Consider the following 22,857-nt stretch of genomic DNA (forward strand, 5'->3'; position numbering starts at 1 on the left):
CATCTCTTTCAAGAACAGTGTTCTATGGAGTTGTGCAGTGCAGACATGGTGACTATGTTTGTCACCATAGAAACCCTTTTAAAAGAAAATTTTTATTCCTAGAAAGGCTTTTAAGTATGTATTCAGAGGTTAAAAAAGTTTTCTGTATAGAGCCAAGAGAAAATCCAATGTCAAGGATGACTTCAGTACAATCTATTATTAACTTACAGAAAAAAGTTTCTTGCTCAGACCTCTTTGGAGGAATGCAGATACAATGATGGTTATGGTTAATAACCAAATCATGAAAGATAGTAAGTTAGAGTCCCTTAGAAATAAATTATTTGTGCAACAAGACTAGCTCTTCAATTCCCAAATTTTCTCACTTGTGATGACACATGTTTATCAGTATAAATTCTTGTCATGCAGTTTTTTATCTGCATAGCCATTAAGAACTTCCTTTCCTAATCAATAAACTAAAGGAAAAGTAGTAAAATAAGTACAAGATGATCTCAAGCAAGTCCAGTCAACAGTGATGAGCATATCACTCTTCATTACAGAGAATATTTCTCTCACCAGAAATGAAAGACAACAAAAAGTTTAATTCTTTTGCCTAATGAGTAACTTATACAATATCTTTGAGTAGACTTTCTGTTAGTTTTGTAAAAAGAAAGTGCCCTCTTGTCTCATCTATTTTCTTTAACCCTCTCATCCTATTGAGTAAATTCTGTTATTCCGCTCTCTGAATTTGAACTATATTTTCTTTTAGTTTATTTTATTTATCTCCTCTAGTTTATTAATTGCCATTGCTTTGTTCAGTCATTTTTAAATCTGTATTATCCCAGCCTTTATAGAAAACTGTACAGTAAGACAATGAATATAGCATTTCTACTCTACCCTCAAAATAACCATTTTAACATTTATATTTAAGATCAATATATTCTTTTCCTTTAACATTAGATAATAAATGATAATAAATAGGCAGTAAGATTATTTGCATTATGCATAAGCCCATTACACTCAGCAATAAAGGAGGAGTTTTCTACTTCCAACCTAAGAGGATCAAAATTCTCCAGAAATAGAAATGATAAAATTTGATATTAGCGGGCCCGAAGAGATAGCACAGCGGTGTTTGCCTTGCAAGCAGCTGATCCAGGACCAAAGGTGGTTGGTTCGAATCCTGGCGTCCCATATGGTCCCCCGTGCCTGCCAGGAGCTATTTCTGAGCAGACAGCCAGGAGTAACCCCTGAGCACTGCTGGGTGTGGCCCAAAAACCAAAAAAAAAATTTTTTTTTGATATTAGCCTCTAAGAATTCACATCTCTGTCAGTGTTCTACAGTTGAATTTTCTAAATACATTTTCATATAATCATCTGTGTTTCTAAGTCTAGTAGAACTGGAGACAAGGTAAATTGATTTGCCACATATTAAATGCATTATTTCCTCATATATTAATGTTGACATTGTATGAAGCAAAAGTTGTTAGAATATTTTTATCTCTTGAATTTCTATCAAAAGCTGTACCCTTAAATTCATCATTCATCCATTTATACTTTAGTTCTCTCTTATCAATTTCAAAATGCAATAATACAATTAATGCTTTAAATGTTCCACATATTTTGTGACAATAGATGTACACTGTTTTTCTTAAGATGTAAGGATGTGTACTTAATATGTGTTCAATAAATGTCTAAATTAATGCATAAAATTTGAATAAATATTCTGTCAGGGGTTATAAACATAGGTCAAAAGTCAAGTATCTACTTAGATTGTAACTAAATTTTCTTTGTTAATAAAATGGTGGTTGATTTTCAATGTTGTCTATGGTTCCTTTAAGGGTACAATAGTTGATCTGGAAAATAACAACAGAGATGAATGGTTTCCAGAGCCTAAAATACATGATTTTAATAAAAATTCTGTACTAAATTATTTTCATCATATAACTATTTATATTATTTATTTTTTGTTTAGTTTTATTTTGGGGCCATGCCAGGTGATACTCAGGGGTTACTTATGACTCAGAAATCAGTACTGGAGTGATCAGGGAGATGATATGCGATACTGTACATAAACCTTGGTCAACTAAAGCAAATGCTATGCCCACTATATTATCTCTCTCTCCCCTAAATTATGCTTTGTTGCTGAAAATTTTTCTAGATTAAAAATTCATAATCTACAAAATAAGATACCTATTGTCACATAAATTGATCAACCTATGATACATAAAATTCTTTGGTCTTAGGAGAAAACATAAGCAACAAGGGCAGAACAAAAATGTTTGTTCATCATAAGATATATTATATAGGGGCAGCTGGCAGGCCTCCGTATGTGCCAGCGGCCTCTTGGCCCGGCTTAGGGTAGGGGGGCTCGGACATGGGTCACCCGACCCCCCTCTCCCCCTTTCCTCTGGATCTCCAGGTGGGTTTCTGGAAGGAGCTGATGGGACACCCTGGGTTTTCCCCACTCCCTGGCCCGGTCCGGACTCTGGCCTAGGGTGGGGCTTAAATCCCCTTCCTTCGGGCTTGGGAGGGTCTCTCTCCCTTCCTGGAGCAGGATTTTTGGCTAGCACGGGCGGGCAGCTGGCAGGCCTCCGTATGTGCCAGCGGCCTCCTCTCCCCCTTTTCTCTGGATCTCCAGGTGGCTACAGAGGTTGGCTAAGGGGGTGGAGATTGATCTGGGGGGTGGCAGATAGCTGCTCAGCTATACTCAGTCTGTCACTGGCAATTCCATACCAGTCTACATTTTGCAAACCGCGCGGGGGCTAGTGCCCCCGCGCGAACATATGCTCCTCCCAACCATTAGTATCCCATATTTACTCTTCTTAACTTCAGTAACAAACAGTTCTATTCTCTGACCAAAGACATACAAATCCCAGAACTACTTAGAAGGACAGAAATTGAACACATATTGAACACATATATCTTTTGAATATTTTATGGGTATTTTCTTTAACTGATGTATCTCTCTATATATTCCTCTACTATAATGTTTCTATACACTTTTCATCTTGTCTTTTCTTTGTAAGCTGTTCAGTAAGGATTGTTGGTGGAACTGTCCCTCAGTTTGATGCCTATGATTGAACTATGTCATGGAAATTGCTGGTCTTGTTCCCATTGCCTCCAGATGCACCAATAATGCTTCACGGCATTGATCCTTGTTTGCATAGACACATTAAAATGGGAAAACACCATACATACAGATAAGTTCTTATCTAATAAATCTCAGTACAATGTACCTTACACCCTGAACATTGATATAATGACCTGGCACAGGCCTCAGAAGAATGGGCATCCTCCATTCACGCCAGAACCAGGCAAGCTATCTACGAAACATCCAAGGTCTTTTATAGCAACAGCTGGAAGCAGTCCTCTACCAGGAAAGACTCTACCAAGGGTCTGACATTGACCTCCTAAAAAGAGACTTCCGTTTACACTGAGAAGACTTGACAACAACAATGACCTGCTCTACAGGACATGGTTCTCTCTATTGCCCCATAAGTGTGAGGTGAAATGAGAGGATGCTCCGCACCATCCTGACTACAATATGGGATATGCAGACTCCAGGATCTTTAATACAGAAGCATGATACCAACAACAACAGAGACTAAGTGAGGAATGGAGGTGTATTGCCACTACAGAGGATGACTTGAATTGGACAAACTAGTGTGCCTGGAGCCTAGAGTCAGTCCTGTGCCAGGAAACTTCAGGGGTAGGGTCTCCTTGTATTTAGACCATAATTTGCCTTTCCATATCCCTTATGTTTTGGTGGGCCTATGCAAACAAATGCCACTTTAATACCGTTTTTTACTATGTTCCCTTGACTCCAATCCTTAAGAAAAACAACCCACTAAAACTTTTGAGGCTAACTTAAACTAGTAAGCATGTGCATGGAACTAGAGAAATGTACTTTGCCCTCAATGTTTAAGGAGTTATATAAGTCTAATGTCTTTAGATTATATTTTGTGCTGCTAAGTATGTACTACAACTGGGGATTTGAGGGACAAAGTAATTGTATTGTACATGGGTTCAGTTTTGTTTTTCTTAATGTTCTTTGGCTGAAAGTTCAAGGCTGGGATATCATCGATGGGACTACCGAGAATTCTGTTTATGGGTGATTGGGCTTCCACTGTAACTTTACCCTGTCCTCTTTCTTTGCATCTTTGTTGTCATAATTAAAATAATAAAAAAAATTTAAAAAAAAGATATATTATATAAAAATTAGAATTATATTGTCCTTTAATATCTATATTTTGATCTTTAATTACTATAAAATACCATAGTTATGCTATTGTATGCCTAGATATACATTAGTTAGAAGTATTTTGATACTTTATTAAGAAAATTATTGTACATTAGTTAATGTTAAATTTTAGCCATAAAATTTCAAAATATTGCTTAGTTTAGAATCACACTTTATTTCTAGAAATATTATAGTTTTTATCAGAAACTATTAAAACAATTTAAATAGTTAAGGGAAAATCATATACATAAATATATTTAATTACACAAAGCATTCAAATATTTTAGGACGAATATGGAATTACTATTTTTATTGAGCACATGATGTTTTATCTTGGGCAGTTCTGTCTCTCAGGGCCTTATTAGTAAGGTCAATGTATGCAACCTACTGAACTATTCAAAGTATGCAACCTACTGAAATGTTCAAAGTATATGAAAGTAAAAAAATTAAACTCACTCTTTAGTGAAGTCTGAACTTCCTAGAAAATAAAAGGAATTTAAAGTTAATAAAGTATTATATATTTAGCAGAATAGTTCTGGAACCATGAATATTTTAGTATTTTTAAAATGTTTAAGTATTTAAAAGGTAATTACCACTGTAATTTTCTGGTACTCTAGAGTAAAAATATAGCTGGTTTTTCTGGGGCCCAGAGCTTTTCAAGAAAGTCTCAGATGATAATGTCATGTTGACAAATGAGGAGGCCATCTGGGGCTAGAGAGATAGCAGACTGAGTACATGATGTGCATGTAGCATGTTTATGTTTGATTCCCAGAAGTACATGGTATTTTGAGTACAAAGCAGAGAGTGAACCATACAGATATTTAAGGTTATTTCAAAAAATAAAATTATTTAAGAATTTTCCTAAAAATGCAAGATCAGCTGCTCTTCTAAGATTCATCTGTAGAAATGATGTCCAGTTACTACCAGTGCTTGAAATATTGGAGAGATTTTAAAGTGGGTACAGTGTGTCAGAACTTGCTCGAATAGAAACTTCTGACAGAAATAATGCCAGGAAAAGAAATCCTGACTGAAATTAAAGTTCTAACAGGTTAAAAAATGTATAGGAGTTGAAAATTCCATATTATCACAAAGACTGAGGCCTACTCTGAACTCAGGTCATTAAACATTTTTATTTGTTCTTTTGTTTTGGGGGTCATACGTCTCTGTGCTCAGAGTTTACGCTGGTTCTATTTTCAGAGATCACTTCTGGTAAAACTTTCAGAACCATATGTGGTGATGTAAATCAAGACACAAATAGGCCACAGGTAAGGCAAGTGCACTACCCACTATACTCAATTTACCTGGGGGCCGCAGAAGGCAAAGTCGGGGTGATCCTTGAGTGCAAAGTTAGTTGTAAGCCTTGAACATTGGGGGGTGTGACCCAAACAACTAAAACAAAGCAAAACAAAAAAAGATTCCTCTAGGGCAGGGCCACAAAATGTTGTATGGAGGGCCATTTCTTAAGTAACCATTATTTCCAAAGAAATATGTCCAGATGACTTCAAGTTCCTTTCAACTAAGAACTGAAACCCCTCATATTTTATACCTCCATAAGGGAATCTTCTTTCTGAACTCCCACTATAGCAAAGAGTATATAGACAATAATGTCATTTCTCTCCCTTCAACATAATCTAGGATTAAGTATCAATAACTCGTGGAGAAATTGATATAATCTTTTTAATTTTAAAGCAAATATTTTAATGTTATAAATGTTCTCTTAATATTGTAGAAAATAGGAGAAGTTAATGATGCATTTTTGTTTAATGATAAACCTAAGAAGAAATTACCTACCATTGACTTAGCCCATAGTTATAAAGACTCATCTTGAGATATAAATACTAAATTCATTAAAAATTGAGAAGATGAGCCACTCAGATGTAGAAACTGAAGCGCCACTTAAAAAAAGAGGAGAATATAAAGATCAAGAAAACTTACAGCCCACAATAAGAATCTGAAAAGACCATCAAAAATCTAAGTCTCTTCTGGAAAACTTTTAGCCTAATGAATGACAGTTTGGGAGAATACTTTCTATAAAACCAATTTTTTTAAGTTTTGTGAGGTTTTTTGTTTGTTTATTTATTTGTTTTTGTTTTTGCTGTTTGAGCCTCACCCAGTTATGCTCAGGGGTTACTCCTGGCTATGTGTTCAGAAATTGCTCCTGGCTTGGGGGACCAAATGGGATGCCTGGGATCGAACTGCAGTCTGTCCTAGGTGAGCATGTGCAAGGTAAAAGCCCTACCGCTTGAGCCACAGCTCAGGACCCTAAAACCAACTTTTAAAAGGCATATAATAGGTGCACTCTATACCTTGGAGATTGTCTTCAATATCGACTTGAGATTAGAATTTTTGTTTTTCTTCCTCTGAAGAAGTCTTGAACACATCTTGAATTCATCTCTTGGAGAGTATCATATTTTCTTAAAGTAAATTTCTATGAATAAATTTACTTTACCATATCATCTCCTAAAAATGATTTTTTGGCTATGAAAGATGACATTTAGACAGATTACTACCACATTCATTGTTCCTACAAAAAAAGCAATTTCTCGCTTTCTTTGTGCAGCCTTATCCAGAGTTCCAATAAAACTTGGCCAGTGCAGACAAACTGAACTTCAAGCATGGTTTCACAACCACTGTATGAGTTGCTTGGACATTGGTGTGTACACCAAATATGTATTCATACCAGATTTCATCAGCACAAATCTTTGGCAAGCATTTGCTTGAGTCATCAGATTGGTCAAGTAAGATAAAGACTTTTTTTCTTACAAGTCTTTCACAGATTTATTTAAGGTACATAATGACAGTGAATTAGGGCATTTCCCACCACCAGTGTTGACCTCCCTCCAGCCCTATTCCCCGCATGCATCCATACCACCACACTTCGCTCCCTGGACTACTAGTGTAACAGATCCCTTTAGTGTGGTTTGGGTCTCTCGATTCTATTGAGATTAAGTTAGGATTGGGTATTTAAGTCTGATGATTTTTTTTATTTCACTCAATATTTATGAGAACATCCATTTCTTTTCTCTCATACCATCCACTTTTTTTTTCTCTTCCTCTTCTTCCTCAATTTATGAGGCAGAACAAGATAATTTCTAAGTTCGAGTTACTGGGAATAATTAATATCCTAAGTTCAGAGATATTGCTCGAAGGTCAACATGAAGAGCACATTAAAGATAAACACATATAATATCTCCCCGAAATTTATGAATACATTACAGAACTGTGTTTAAATAAAACAAAACCATTATTCTAATGTTTATTTTTACCTCCAATTCTTATTCATCTTTCTTAACTAAACATGAAACATAAGTTAGTGCAGACATATGCACATGCACACATTTATCTCAATTTGAAAACACAAAAATTAAAAATATACCAAAATGTTAAGTTTAGAAACATCAAATCATTTATTTTTCCAATCGCATAAACATTTTCTATCTTGAAAAAAAAATTGAGAATATCAATAGAAAGTTGATAGTTTCCAAAGGCTTGTTCCTTCTATTCATCTCCTGGTATCCAAAGTCACAAAATTCTTCATTAAATTATTTATTTTTTATGTATTTCAATAAAATATAAAGCATAGAGAAAAATATCATTTTACCTGTATAATTTTAAGTTTACAGTGACTTCCAATATATGTCATGCTCTATTGTAGCTTATAAAAATGCAACTCTCCTCTCATATTGAGGAATCTTCCCAGAAAATTATTAATAGAGTAAATGAATTGTTTCCTACAATGTCATTTTAAGTTACTTTGAAAAATTAATACTTCCTAATTAACATTTCAATGATATCAGTTTGAATAAAAGTAGTTCATAGTAACTTTCATATTGAAAGCTTTTGGAATTCCTAATTTATAGAGAGAGAGCTGAGACAAAAAACGTCATACCATAGCAATCTCAGTGGAGTTTATGAGTTACAGGGCTGTCAATTTTACTTTTGAAATTTCAACATGTTCTAAACAGGTAACAGGACTCTTGTCATGTGCAAGAGATATGTTACCTGAACCAGGAGAAAGAAACACTGTCTATTTTTAATCCAAAACTCTCCTTTTATTCTATTCATCTTTTTATAGCTAGCATTACTACTTCAAATGAATAAAGTAAAATTGAATTGAATGTAATTAGACTATGTCAACTAAACTGGAGACATGAAAACCTACTAGCTCAACTATAATGCATATTGGCAGGGTATATTGTTTATTGAGTCCTATCATGGCTTTTGTTATTTCACGCAAGAAGTAAAACTCTCAGTCTTATTTTTCTCACTAATATAAAATGATGAACAAATGTAATTTTTTATTAACATCATTTAGGTAGAAATAATATTCTCAAACTTTTAGTTTATTTAGAAACAAAGGACTTGATTACAATCCAGCTTTAAGATTATTAAAATATGACTATGATATAAAACTAAATGATTGGTGTTTTTCAAATAGCAAACATTACCAAATCAATTTATATGTTCAATCAAATGAAACATCTATATAATGATTTTATCAAATGTTTATCTAACATGTATAAAATAATTTCTGGTTGTCATTGTGATTAGCATTTTCTTGATAACTGATAATGTGAATTTGTTTTATGACCCTGTTGGCCATCTGCATCTTTGATTTGATACACTTTATTTTTGTTAGGGTTATTTGTTTCTTTGCTTACTTATGAGTTTTTAAAATATGTCTTTAATATTAGCTTTTTGTTTTTTACATGATGTGTGAATATTTCTTTCCTATGAGAATAATGTCTTATTACTTCAGTGATGGTAGAAGCTTTTTAAATTAGTTCAACCTCATTGTGATTTTTTTTATTTTTGTTTTCATTTGAAGTGGAGTCAAATCAACAAAAAACACTATTGAAACAAATATAATAAAATACTTTGCTTAGATTTTATAGAATAGTCTATTATATCAGATTATCTAATACATTCTAATACATTTCTCACTAAATTTTGTTTTCACTACATGAATAATGGTCATTTTTATTCTTTAATTTTTTTACTTATAGACTTTTCCCAAACCATTTTTAAAGGTTTTTTATTTCACCAGGTTAGGCTATTGACTTCATTTTTATAAATTACTAATATATAGCTGAGGACTTAAATATTCAGACAATTTAACAGAATCTAGAACCAAGAAATAAGTTTCTTGGTTCTAGATTCTGTTAAATTGTCTGAATATTTTTTGAATTTCAATATTCAACTACAGTTTTTAAATTCAGTATTAAACAATGGTTTTATAGCACAGCTTTAAGTAGGAAAAACTTTTTATTTTTCAAAATTAATTGGATTATCCAGAGCAATAGCTACATGGCAGGGCACTGCCTTAAATGCGGCTGACCTAGGATGGACCTGGGTTCAACCCCGGCATCCCATGTGGTCCCCCAAACAGTAGCAATTTCTGAGTGTATAGCCAGGAGTAAGCCCTGAGCGTCACTGAGTGTGGCCAAAAAAACAACAAAAATAATTAACTGGATTTTCTTTCATTTTGCTGTTTTATAATTTCCAACATTATTCTAATTCCTTACAGATGCTTAGAAATTTGATATGATAGTTATGAATCTATGTAACACTTTGGATACTATAGTCGTTTTGGCAATGTCAATTTTTAACTTTATTAGCACAAGTATCTTTTTTTTTTTTGGCTTTTGGGCCACACCCGGCGATGCTCAGGGGTTACTCCTGGCTGTCTGCTCAGAAATAGCTCCTGGCAGGCACAGGGGACCATATGGGACACCGGGATTCAAACCAACCACCTTTGGTCCTGGATCGGCTGCTTGCAAGGCAAACACCACTGTGCTATCTCTCCGGGCCCAGCACAAGTATCTTTTTATTTCTTTGTGTTTTAACAATTTATTTTACCAATGATTCAGTGTTTTATATATACATTTGTATGTCTTTTTTTTTTTTTTTACAAAGTATCTAATTATTTTTCTGCAGTTGTTTCTGGGATTTCTATACTTATTTCATTCTCTTGTATTTTAATGCTTATCTATATAAATAAAACATATAGTTGTAAATGTATTATCTAGCCTGCTAACTTGATGTATTGGTTTATAGTTTATAATAACTGTTTTATCTTTCCTTTGTTTCTTTTATTTTATTTATGTGAGTTGAGTCACAACCAATGATGTTCTGGGATAAAGCCTTGATTTGCATTCAGGAACTATTCCTGTTAGATCTCAGGTGGCCATAAGCCATGCCCATAATTGAACCAGTCTGTTGTCTGCAAGTCTAGTGCATTAAACCCCATAGATCCATCTGACCTTATAATGGTTTTACTTTATAGTGAAATATTTAGTGTTTTTGTATGGGTAGTATGTGAAATAAAATGGTAAAATTTAGATTTTACTTATCCAATTTATAGCACTTTTATCTATCTTTCCTGTAAATCCCTTTGTTATTTATTCAAATATCATCTTGAATAATTATAATAATATATAATTATATATATGTATAATATAATATATATATTTATAATATAGTAATTTATAATAATTTATAGTGCAGATCTTTATATTATGTCTGATTTTAGAGTAAAAATTTTCTTTTTTACCTCTAATATAAAGTTGTTTATGGTTTAGTTGTATATGTGTTTATTAAGTTGAAGGATATTTTTTATCTGCATTTGTCCAGAAATTTTACCTTAAACTGGTTTTGACACTTGTCAAAATAAAAACGTTTTGCTATATCTAATGAGAACATTATATATTATCTCTAGGTATACTTTTGTTGATACATTATGTATTAGAATAAATTAACTAATTAGTTAGCCTTTCATACCTGAGATTAATTCAGTTGGTCATGATATGTAACCCTTTTCATATATATATATATATATATATATATATATATATATATATATATATATACTGATAAATTCAGATGATTAAGATTTCAAGAATATATGCATTTATGTTTATGAGAGTTGTTGTTTTATATTTTTCTCTTTAATTATAGTTTGTTTCTTGATATGTCCCTGTCTGCTTATAATGTTACGATTCAACTGGAAACATAAAAAGATAAAATTCACTTTATTCAATTAAAATTTTAAAAGATATATTTTTCCAGAGTCAAATTTCACTAAAGATTTTGAAGATTTGTATGTGTGTTTGCTTGTTTGTTTTGTTTTGTGGCTAATCACAGGGAAACTTAGGGGTTACTTGGGGACATATGGAATACCACAGACGGATCCCAGGTAAAACACACGGCTAGAACCTTATTCTCTCAGCTCCCTGAGTTATTACAAGTTTTAAAGAGCTTACCTAACAAACAAATTGATCCCAGTTGCAATTTCTGGGAATGCATTGTCCTTGTAAGTACCATAGTGTGATGCTGAAGATGTCTAGAACTTCTGGATTGGTAAAGATACTCTCTGGGCAAATTTCCAATACTATAGGACCCTAGCAACCCTGCATGCTCAGTCCTCCTATTAAACCACAGGTATTTTTTGCCAAGAATAATCAGGAGAGGCCTTATGTCTAAAATAACTTAATATTATTTAATGTTTTTGTAAATTCCTTAAAGTAATAATTGTGTCCTAAAATATGTCTCATATTAATTGGATGTTTATTTAGCTTCTAGGGGCCATAGAGTCCCCTTATTCACCCTGTTTTCAATTTCTCACTTAGAGCTCTTGTTGCTTTAAAGTGGGGAAATATTCTGCAATGTTCTGGGCTTTCTCTGTTATCAGAGATCACTCCTGAGGGTTCAGGGAATTCTATGCAGTGTAAGTAATTGGACCAGGATCACCCATGTTTAGGGAAAGCACTTTACCTACTAACTGTTGCTCTATTCCTCTTTATTGATATTTTCTCTGATAGATTTGTCCCATAATGAGATTATTAAAATTCTATTAGAATGCTGCCAATGCACTACAGACAATGTATTGGATTGGACGATCTAACTTGCCTGGAGCCTAGACTTAGTCTTGTGCCAGGAAACTTCAGGGGTCTGGTCTCTTTGTACTTAGGCCAAGGTTATTTCTTTCCATGTCCCTCATATTTTGGTGGGCCTATGCAAACAACAATTGCCACTCTAACACCACTTTTACTGTGCTCCTTTGACTCTAATCCTTAAAAAGAACTCACTTAAAATTTGAGGTTAACTTAAGCTAATATGCATGTATATGGAAATATAAGAAAATACTATGCCTGTAATGTTTAAGGAGTTACGTAAGTTTTATGGCTTTAGATTGCCTTGTGTGCTGTTAAGAAATATTATAATGTGTTACAATCTGGGCACTTGAGGGACAAAGTATTTGTACATGGATTCTGTCTTATTTATCTTAATGTTCTTTGGCTGAAATTTCAAAGTTAAGATATCAGCAAGGGGACTTCTGAGAATTATGTTATGGGTGATTGTCCTTCCACTGTAACTTTACCTTGTCCTCTTTCTTTGCACCCTTGTTCTCATAAAAAAAAAAGAATGCTGCCAATGATGCAATTCTTCATTTTTCTTTAATTATTACATTTTTACTTGTTTTAAATAACTTGATTTTCTGATAGTTTTTAATATTTATTGATAATTGAATATCAGGCATATACTATCTCAACATCAATCCTACCACAAGTTTCAAATCCCATCCCCATTGCCAATCCCCATCACTTTGTTAAGCACATTACAAAATTTCATGGTTACAGCTTAGATTTCATGTTTTCAGTGTTAGTGATAAAGTGCTTTGAATTTATAGCTATACCAATCTCCATTTATGTAAAATAAGGTAAGTCCTGTTTTCTTATTACTTTCCTTTCAAATCTTCTAACTTCCTGACTTGATTTATTTTCTTCTCTATCCTGCTTTGATTTATTTTCTTCTCTATCCTCCCCTCTAATGTCTGAGGTCAGGAGTGATCTAGGCATCCCTCTTTACTACATTACATTTCCTCATTCAGATATACTGTATACCATATTTCATTTTGTGTTTCTCTTCTGGCTTAATTCACTCAACATATCTTCCTATTCTCACCAAGTTTCAATAATTGAATGATATAATCAATCCTTGTAGATGCATTGTATCCCATTGTGTATATGTACCACATCTTCATAATTCATTTATCTGTCCTTGACATCTAGTTATGGTTATTTAGCTATATATGATATATATATAAATATCTATACATAGATATAGATATCTTATTATGATTCTGAAGCAATGAATAATGGAGTGCATACATGCAGTTGTATGAATGTTTTTAAGACCTGGGATTTAATACCCAAAAGTGGAATTACTTGTTTACATGGCAGCTCAGTTCTTCATAGGAGTTGAACCAGACAACATTCTCGCCAGCAGTATATGAGAGTTCCTTTATCATCATATCTCTGAGAGCACAGTTTGTTCCAACTATTTTTGATATGAGTCATTATTGCTTGTATGAGATTGTTGCCTTGATTTGTATTTTCCTATTGATAAGTGATGCTGAGAAATTTTAAATGTACCTATTGATGGTACACTTCCTCTGAGAAGTGTCTGTTCATTTTATTTTCCCATTTACAGGATTTTTTTTAACTTCCTTTGGCTGATTTTTGTGAGTTCTTTATATATCCTGAATATTAAATCTTTATCCTATGTACTGCATACACATATTTTCCCCCCTCAATTAGCTATATTTTAGTTTTAAAAGTGGGGTGTTTTTGTTGTTGCTGTTGTTGTTATTCCATACAGAAACTCTTTTCCATGATGTGGTTTTATTTATTTATTTTTGAGTTTGTTGCATTTTTTGGTGATATCAAATAACTGAAGAGAACTTTAAGGTCTAAATCTTGAAGCACACTGCCTATATCTTCCTCAATGTACTTTATAGCTTCCAGTCCTGTCTCAAGTCTTTCATCCATTTTGAATTGACTTTTATATAAGGTGTGAGGTATGGAATAATAGTTGTTTTCTTAAATCTTTCGGCTTTCATTAGCTCTACACAATTTTTTTGAATGAGGCATTATACTCATTGATGCTTAAGGATAGTTATTAATTCTGAGCTCAAGAGTCATCTATGTCAAATGGATGGGCTGTAGTTTCAGGATGAAACAAAGATTGGCCATGTAGAAGTAAATGTATTAACCCCCTGTACTACCTCTTGGGCCTTAGGTACACATATATTGATGAATTTAAAAAATATGTATCAATATTATAAACAGTATATAATATACATCCCTATCTTTAGTATTTTATTTAGTGTGACTACTTTCTGGTCTGATATAAGTATGACTATTTTTATTTAATTTTTTAAATTCTGCATAATTAATTAGAATTATTATGTTCAGCCTTTCATTCCTACCCTATACATATGATAGTTGAATTGTATGATTTTTTAAAAATGTTTTATTGAGGCCAAAGTGAATTACAAATCTTTCAAAGTAATTTTTAAAGGACAGAGTGACAATGAATGAGGAGCATTCCCACCACCAGTGTTGTCATCCCTACACCTCTTTATGATTTTATAAGAGAAACTAATGTATTTTTCCTTAATCTTTTAATTATTCTGTGCTGATTGGAGAAAATTCAGTCCATTGATGTTTACTAAAATTATTGCTATGAAGAAATGCTTTGCTCTGTATATAAAGTTTGTTTACATATGTTGTTTGATATATTTTTAATATGAACATATTCAGTATCCCTAACAGAGCTGGCTTACATGTTATAAATGTCCTTAGATTATTCTTGTCAGGCAATGCTTTATTCTCCCAAATGTTAGTAACAAGCTGGTTGAATTGAGGATTTTTAGCACCTCTTTATATTCAATTCATTACATATTTTATTTTATTACCTTATTTTTTGTTTATTGGGCCATATCCAACAGTTCTCAAGATTTATGTCTCTGGCTCTGCTCAGGAATTACGCCTGAAAGTGGTCAGGAAACCATCTGTGGTTGGGACTAAGCCATGTTGACCATGTTCAATCACGTGGCTTCCATTATTTTATCTTACTGCAGATTTTATTCCCCAGTATTTGAAAAGCATGGAAATGCTGGTGTTGAACAGATCCAAGCAGGGATTCACAATTATGATCACCTTGAACTACTAAAGTAATATAGTCACATAAACCTTTTCAGTGGTGGAGATCTTATTCCTGAGTGGGTAGGAAAGAAGAAAGGGCTCTCAATTCCTGCTTAGTTAGGACACACTCAGGAGTTATGAGGGAGCAGAATCTTGCTGGCTGTGGGATGGTAAGGATCAGTAGAGAAATCTTTTGATGATACTATGATTTGGAACATCTTTAAGGTACTTGCTGGCTATATAAACATAACTTGCCATTAGGAAGTTCACTAGAAGCTGAAGAGTTTGTTTTAGTCTAGGAGTCAGCACTCTTGCTTATAATATTTTAAACCTCAGTTAGCTCAACTACGTGCTAGCCATATCTAAAATTCTCAACAGGAATTTGTCTTTGGCTTCTGTTATGAAGAATGAAACCCAACATTGTTTTCATAGTGCTGTTACCATCAAGGTTGCTAGATGTCACTAAGATGGTGCTTGCCAGAAAATTTTCTACCAGTTTTTCATCGACATTTATTGGCAACTTTTTTCAGTACTGTATATTATGTTATTCAATCACTTATAAGTTGCCTGCTATTCAGACTTACCTGCTCTTCCATATCTTGCATAACTTTTGTTCATGTCAACTTGTGACCCCATGACTCAATTAGCATATGAAAATGTTTCCTTCCATCTGCATGCTATCTTTTTTAATGCATTGTTTTCAATGTAGGGTAAACCAAATTTTGGAAAACATTTACTGTGTTACAAAAGGTAAGTATAGATTTTCCCTATCCACCAATTTACCACCTTCTCATAATGCATCCCTCGTGATTTGTTTGGACATTAATCCCTATTAGGTTTCCTAAACCATTATGGCTATTAAGCATCACATAATATAAATGTTTCAGTTAGTCTCTTGTCTTATGCTTATATTTTCACACTTTGCCTGATGAAAACATTAATACAATGAAAACTACAAAATATATTTCCAGTAAAATTTTTATATTTGATAATTTTATGTTAATCTGTTTATATTTTATATAAAGTAGCATGAATTATACGTTTATATTTATACGTTTATATATTATATGTTTATATTTCATAGAATAACTAAATAGTCCTGGATAATTTCATGTGCAACATGTTAGTTCTGATAGACATGTAAGAGTTTAGGGAATGTTTTATAGTCATATTGATAAATATCCCCCATTCATGTATAACACAAGTGTAACTGCAATTATATAAAAGGAAATTTTCAGGGGATGAGAGCTGTCACATCACAAGATTGATTAGGTACCAGAGTCTATTCCTGGTTTTTTCTCTGCTGAACAATGGTACAATGTTTACAACCAGGAATGTGGTTCTACATTTTGTCTAGAACCACCAAATTTACTTGTGTTGTTTGGGACCCACCTCTTGGTGATGTTTAGGAGCCACCAAGGGTGAGAGTAGCAGTGCTGGAAATGGACTCAAGGTCAGGTGCCTGTAATGCAGAAGCCCTAACCCCTATACTATTTCCCTTGTCCTGAAAATCAATATTTTAATAATATACAAATGTAGCAAGACTTGTTACTGAGAAAAAATAGAAATACATTTTTATTTTATAAATGAAATTGACTAACTTGGAATCTGTGTATATATCATGTGTATCTATTTCAAGGCTAGAGTTGCTTTTATTGGAGAAAATATAGCTTGAAATGACTACATATTTTACAGTTTATCAATTTTCTGAGCAGCTGCACCATTTCTGAATTTTCTATAATTTACCCAGTAATTCACATACAATGTCATTTTCATTTTATTTTGTTAGCATATCTTACTATGAAACAATTTTGCTACATTATTTAATTTTGTGCACATGCTTATGATGTATTATATGTATATTTAAATATGTCATCAAGATTTTATCCCAGGGAAAGATACAAATAAAAAGAGAAAAGGCAAATGTAATATATTCCAGCCAAAGGAAATAAAAAAAATTTATGTGTTGGAGCACTATCAAAAACTCTCCTCTTTAGGCTGCAGAGATACAACAGAGGTTTTCAAAAGCTAGCATGTTTGCCTTGAAAGTAGCTGGCCTGCATTCATTCCTCATATAGTTCCCTGACAATAGAACCAAAGTCATAAGTACTGTCAAATGTAGCCCCGCCCCAAACAAAAACACACAAAGAATGTTCTTGTCAGGCAAATAATATATCCAAAATATTTTAATGAGTTTGAGATTGAGACAGTATATTTGGGGGTAAAACTAACATTATATAATGCTATTATTGCATAACATGTGAAATAGGAAAAATCAGAGGTGATAAAACTCAGCTTTAGAATTTTATATTTTATTTTAAAGAAAATGAAAAGACATCAATTATTTTAAAGGTTTTTACAACATTTATTGTAAAAAATAGTCAAATTTGCTAAATATCTCTGGCAGTAAAGTATATAGTATATCAATGGATTGCAATTTTAAATACAAATAGGTCAATATAATTTTGGAAAGCATTGTATTGGTATAGTCTGAATTATTGGGAAAGAATAGATCTACTTTAGAGATAGGAGATATAATTAATATGATAAAAGGCATGACATAGGAGGAGAGTAATCAAATTCCTATTTTACTGATAGGAAAAATTTACATAGTCATTGGACTAGAGAACTATAAAAATATAACAGATTTATGGGAGGAAAGATATATGTACTGAGCCACATCCAAGGTGCCAAACAGTCTAGAAAGTTGGGTACAGAAAATGGTCTATTAGGGTCATTCCAAAAACATTTTTAGTGACACTGGTAAAAAAAATAGTTGAGTGTATTTTTTCAAGAGTCGTGACTTTTATGGAGTTTTATCATCAAATACATAAATACCTCCATAATTTTTATTAATTATAATAGATTTCCAGAAAATTAATGTATGCCACACTGAAGAATACAGCAACAGTGTTAAGTTGCTTTACTGTCTTTTAACTTTAATTTTTTTTGCTCCATCAAAAATATTTACTTTCTTTGGATATGAACCAGAATAGTCATAAAATTAGATAAATGAATGCTCTTTTTTAAATGGGAGGTTATCAGATCCCTCTAATTGGCTACCAGTAGTTATAAAGAATGGCTTCATCTCAACTCAATTTATCTCCAGCTAATAGTGGCATATAGATTTCCCCCAGGTACCAGTACCAAGTTCCTCTATTTACAGCTATCACAAGATACATGAAGTAGTGTTCTGTAGATTAATGAATGCCATCTAGTCAAAAAATATTATCAAGATTGGAAGAAAAGGCAAATCTGAGATTAAGGAGTGCTATAAGTTTATGCATTTGAAATAACTCAAATGATACAAAATTTCTGAACAGAAAAATAAAAATGTAGATTAATTCAGTTAAGATATTGATATAATGGGCCAGAGAGATTGCACAGTGGTAGGGTGTTTGCCTTGCACTCAGAAGATCCAGGACATCCCATATGCCATCCCATATGGTCCCCCATGCCAGCCAGGAGCAACTTCTAAGGGCAGAGACAGGAGTAACCCCTGAAGGCTGCCATGTGTGACCCAAAAACAAATAAAATAAAATAAAAAATAAGAAATTGATATAATGTTCTGATTTCTTTCTCAGGAGAATAATTGTATATCATTTACTACTTGCTTCAAAGAATGATCCCTGAGCTCAGGTCCTGGAGTAATCCCTGAGCATGCAGGATGTGTCCCAGAAAAAAAAATACAATATTCACTTATTTTTTAAACTACCTAACAATAAAAGGTAAATTTCAAGTAGGTGATGTGGGAAGGCTCTATGAATTATTTGCTGTATTTGACGAAGAATTTGGTCATTCCTGTAGGTAAATTATTCTTAGGAGCCTTAATGGGAGAAGCGTTCTGTTTCATTAAAATTCCTTGACTTCTTTCCACAAAAGCACATTTCTCTCATCCAATGATGATAAAATTTAAAACATCCAATATAGGGATCTCAAACTTTTCTCTGAATAAGAATCCCTATGAGAGGTTGTTGACACACGAGTGCTGATTGCCATCAGATATTTTTAAATTGATGTACAGAATTTACAACTGTTAATTATACTTTGCATACTTATGCCATCGCATCAGGCTTTCTGATGCAGGTTTGGTGTGGAGGCAGTATTTGATTTATAATTGGAATTATACTTTAATAATCTCTCCTTTGTTTATTTATTTTTGGGGGTTGCACACTAGTGGTGACAGTGCTTATTCCAAGCCTTGATTAGGAGACCATTCGCAAAATTAGAACTTTGAACAGGGCTTGCCAACATGCAAATCAAGTCCCTTACACCAAATACTACTTCTCCAGTCTAGAATTATTCCTTAAATGGCATAAGATTAAAAGGAGACAAGTTTTTGCCTTACATAGCAAAATATTCTATTTTCTTATAAACTTTTTGCTTCATTTCCTTAGTAATTATGTATTAATTAACTCCAAGTAGATACATAGCTTCCCATGAAATGCTATTTTTCTAGTTTATTTTTATTATTGAGATTAGCTAATCAATATAAAATGCATCATATATGTTTTATTCGTGCTTGGATTCTAGTGTATTTAATCTAAGATGAAAGTCAGAAAACATAATTTATGTCAGATAGCAGATTTATTATGTAAGCTTCTGTCTTTTTCAATTCTTTGTATATATGGAAGCAGAGGTGACAGGCTTTTCCAATCAGTGATCAGGTGTTGCTAGGGGCCTTACTAGAGATTCTAAATTCACCCTTTCAGTTTATGGATGAGCTGCTGTGTAGGTTCTACTGTTCCAGAAATGATCAATGATAGCCCTGTGATTCTAGGGTTTCCAGGGCCATAACCTGAGGTTCTTGAGGACTCCAGGTCTCCACCCATAGGACCATATAGTGCTAAGGTTAAACCACATTTGAGCTTTGTGCAGTGGCAGTATCGGAGCCAATGAAGTTTATCCGAGGCATGATTATTGCTAATTGAAAACTAAACCACATTTAATGTGCATAATAGATGTCCCTTAAACTTTCAATTTAATTATCTTAACACAGTAAGCATGGCAAATGGCAAATTCTGGCATGATGTTTATTATTTGGATGAGAGAGAGAGAGAGAGACAGAGAGACAGACAGACAGACAGACAGACAGCAGAGAGACAGAGAGAGAGACAGAGAATGTGGAATTTGGGTGGGGGTCATATTGATTCTCAGGCAACCTGACTTTGGACTTTGGACTTTCACTGCAGTGCCAGTGCATTAGAGGCCTTCAGCATTCACAATTCTGATACTATCTAGTGATAATGGGTAGAGAGAGTATGTGGTAGCACAAAGATGATATGCTTAGGACTATGTGGTACTGGTGATTAAGCTGATATACTATGTCTATCCCAGGCCCCTTCACACACACACGTAAACACACATGCATATTCACTTTTACAAAATTAGTCATAGTTTGTGTTTCACCAAAACGTTTCATATTTGAGACAAAAATCAGACTACTTGTATTCACTATTTATTGTGCAATTAAATTTTAGTTCTGTTCACAATATGAAATATCTTTGTTTAAAGACATAGATATTTAAAAACATAAAACTTTTGGAACTTTGCAAAAAGAGGTCTCAACTTTGATTCCCACACAGTTTATGAGTATAGCCCTTTTTTTGCCTCAGCACCAAAAATCATGGACCAAAAATCATGACATTTCTATGCATGAAAATGAACATTTGGACATGCCCAGCTGTGCTAAGTATCTCTGGAAGTGGCATCTTAGTCCAAAGAACATTACTTGTTTTGTTTCACCCCAAAATATTAAGTGATATAGTCAGGCAAAGGTATAAAACATTATAATCCTGGAGCACAATTTATTTTTTATTTCACTTTTAAAAATAATTGAGGCAATAGAATGATTCTGGTATAATAAATAATATTTTGTAAAATTTTTTAAAATAAATACTTATAAAATTGTGTGAATATATAATTTAAAATTATATAATATCGAATCTCTTCTAGAATTCACCTTTTGCTTTCTTGATAGCATTAATAAACTTGAACTAATAGACAATAAATATAATTGATTTGTAAAAATTTTTTTAAGGGGAGCCTAGCAGAATGGGGTTCTGCAGGCCTCCGCCATGCCGGATGCCTTCTTAACCAGGCCTGGGGGGGGGTGCGGGACTTGGGTAACCCCAGCACCCCTCTGCCACCTTGCTCCAGATCTCCAGGGCTTCCCTGGGCCACATGCCTGGGTAAGCCAGTGAGTTGGGTCCCTTGGCGGAGCTTGAAGTTACCCTAGGCTTTCCCCCATTATTCATTCAGCTCCTTAGGGAGGATCTGGGTGGGGCTCTGAACTTCTGGCCTCCCAGCTTCACTGGTAATCTCTTTTCAGTCTATATTTTCAAAATCACGCAGGGCTAGTGCCCCCGCACACACAAGATACATTAATAGTGCTCACTATCATTGAATTATGTTTTTATGTATGCAGAATGTCCATTTTGTATGCTGCCCTTTTGCACACTCCTACAAAAGATCATTTTTCTCTTTAACTTCCTTAACCCCTATCATCTACTCCTCATTTACCCTTTCTAACTTAAATACTGTAGAGTCCTAAGTCACAGACCAAAGTGGTGCCCTGGAGTTAACACCCACCCAACTATTCCTAAATGCATAAAAATGACACGTATGTCTTTTCAACATTTTATGGGTGTTTTCTTTGACGGCTATAACTTTTGCTGAATATTTTCTTATACAGTGACGATTCCCCCCTCCCTTTATCTTCTCTTAATGAACTGCTCAATATGGAATTTGGTGTGAAAGAATCCCTCAGTTTAATGGTTATGTTTGAACCAAGTCATGGGTATTGCTGGATGTGTTTTTACGCTCCCATATACTCTGATAATGCCACGTGGCTCTATTTATTGTTTGCTTATGCACCCTAAAATGGGAAAATACATACCAATAATTTCTTATCTAATAGAGATGGGAACACACAAATCTTGTAGTGCAATGACTGTCACTGAACAGTGACATAAAGACCTGGCACAGGCCTCAGAAGAATGGGCATTCTTCATTCACCCCTGATCTAGAGAAGACATCTACAAAACATCCAAGGTTGTCTATAACATCACCTGAAGGCAATCCTCTACCAGGGAAGACTCTACAGCTGCTCTGACATTGATCTACTCAAAAGAGACTTCCCTTAACACTGAAAAGACTTAACAAGAACAATGACCTCCTTACTGGACAGGGCTTGCTCTATTGCCCCTTAATTGGGAGTTGAAACTAGAGGATACTCCATACCAGCCTGACATCAATGTAGGATGTGCAGATTCCAGGATCTTTAATACAGAAACCTGATGCCAACAAAAGGACTGTGTGAAAAATAAAACTGTATTGACACTAGAGACAAAGACTTGGATTGAATAAACTAGTTTGCCTGGAGCCTAGAATTGGTCTTATGCCAGGAAACTTCAGGGGTAGGGTCTCCTTGTATTTAGACCAAGGCTATTCCTTTCTATGACCCCCATATTTTGGTGGGCCTATGCAAACAATATTTGCCACTCTAACACCGTTTTTACTGTGCCCTTTTGAATAACCCCCCAAAAAAAACCTCTTAAACTTTTGATGTTAACTTAAACTAATATGTACGTGCATGAATATATAAAAATACTATGCCTTCAAAGTTAAGAAGTTACATAAATCTCATGGCTTT

The 22,857-nt window shown here is 33.8% G+C and overlaps 1 pseudogene; it reads left to right on the forward strand.

The window, feature by feature from the left end:
• Window positions 1–20,069: 20,069 nt before the first annotated feature.
• LOC126031522 (uncharacterized) lies at window positions 20,070–20,197 on the forward strand (annotated as a pseudogene).
• Window positions 20,198–22,857: the final 2,660 nt, after the last annotated feature.

The sequence above is a fragment of the Suncus etruscus genome, chromosome 15 (genome assembly GCF_024139225.1).
Source record: "Suncus etruscus isolate mSunEtr1 chromosome 15, mSunEtr1.pri.cur, whole genome shotgun sequence".
Lineage (NCBI taxonomy): Eukaryota > Metazoa > Chordata > Mammalia > Eulipotyphla > Soricidae > Suncus > Suncus etruscus.